Source organism: Dasypus novemcinctus, chromosome 27 (genome assembly GCF_030445035.2).
Source record: "Dasypus novemcinctus isolate mDasNov1 chromosome 27, mDasNov1.1.hap2, whole genome shotgun sequence".
Taxonomy (NCBI): Eukaryota; Metazoa; Chordata; class Mammalia; order Cingulata; family Dasypodidae; genus Dasypus; species Dasypus novemcinctus.
Window position 1 is genome coordinate 51607300 of NC_080699.1, and position 1815 is coordinate 51609114.

The following is a 1815-nucleotide window of genomic DNA, read 5'->3' on the forward strand; positions in this document are numbered from 1 at the left end:
ATTTAGGCATTTGAATGGCTCCTTCACACATGCCTGCTTTCATACATGAAGTTTCTCCTGGAAAATATTGGATCAAAGAGCTCTATATATCATTCAAATTTGATATAATTCAAATATATAAAATTCATATATATTATATAATTATGTAATTACACAATACTAAAATAATTCAAATTTATTAATATCACCATGAATCCTATCAGAAAAGTCTTTAAGTTTTGGGAAGCCTTTTTTTAAATTGTCTTTTTCTTTTTTAAGATAAGTAGATCACACAAAATATTGCATTAAAACATTGCATTTGGTGAATACACCCTGGAGCACTATAACACCACATGGACCATAGTTAACATTGTAGTTCACACTCTCCCCCAGTCCATCCAGTGGGTAATGGCAGGACATACAATGTCCTGCATCTGTTCTTGCAATGTCATTCAGGACAACTCCAAGTCCTGAAAATGTCCCATATCACACCTCTTCCTCCCTCTCCCTGCCCTCAGCCACTCTCGTGACCACCATCTCCACATCAATGATATAATTTCTTCCATTGCTAGTCACAACAGTTCTATAGTAGAATAACAGCAAGTCCACTCCAATCCATAATATATTCCTCCATCCTGTGGACCCTGGGGTGGTGATGTCCACTCCATCTGTAAGTTGAGAGGGTGGCTTAGATCCCTCTTGACTGATGGATGTGATTCTCCTGCTTGCAATTGTAGACACTCTCAGTTTCCTGGTGTGGTCATTGACCATTCTCATCTCCCTGTCAGTCCCTGGGTAAGTCCAACAATCTGGAGAGTAGGTGTTGTAACTCTGCTAAGGCTCAGGGCCCAGTTGGCACGTGGACAGTAGTTTTGGGAAACTTTCTTATGTGGAGGTCACAAGTTCTCTAAAATCCTAATTCATGGGAATCTCAATTTCTTACATTATTAAATAATTTTGTTAGGATTTTTTTACTATTCTTTTTTCTTCTTTAGAGAAATTGTGTGTTTATAGAACAAACATGCATAAAATACAGGATTCCCATATACCACCCTAGTATTAATGCCTTATATTGGTGTAGAACATTTGTTGCAATTGATGGTAGTACATTTTTGTAATTGTACTCTTAACTATAGTCCATGGTTTATGGTAGGGGTCACTGTGTAGTGTAGTTCCTTGGATATATATTTTTAATTTTTATTCTGTTAGCATACATAAAATCTACCATTTCCTTTTTTAATCAAAATCAAATATATATTTCAGTGCTGGTAATTACTTCCACAAAGTTGTGATATTGTCACCACCATTCATTACCAAAACATTTTCATCATTCCAAATAGGTCCCTTGTGCATTTTAAGCCTTAACTTCACATTCCCTATCCAAACCTCACCACCTAATAACCTATATTTTAGACTCTGTCTCTGTAAGTTGCTTATTCTAATTGTTTCAAAGCAATGAAATCATACAATATTTGTCCTTTTGTGCCTGGTTTATTTCACTGAACTTGTCTTCCAGGTTCATCCCTGTTGTCATGTGTATCAGGACTTCATTCCTTCTTGCAGCTGAATAATATTACTTTGTGATATTATACACACACACACACAAAGTAATTATATATATATATATATATACACACACACCACATTTTAAGTATTCACCATTTGATACACACTGAGGTTTCTTCAGTCCTTTGGAAATCATGAATAATGCTGCTGTGAACACCGACGAGCAAATATCCAAATATTTTCTCCCATTGTGTTGTCATTTTATTTTCATGGTAAAGTCTTTAGAGGCACAGAAGTTTTAATTTTTATGAAATCCCATTTAATCTACTT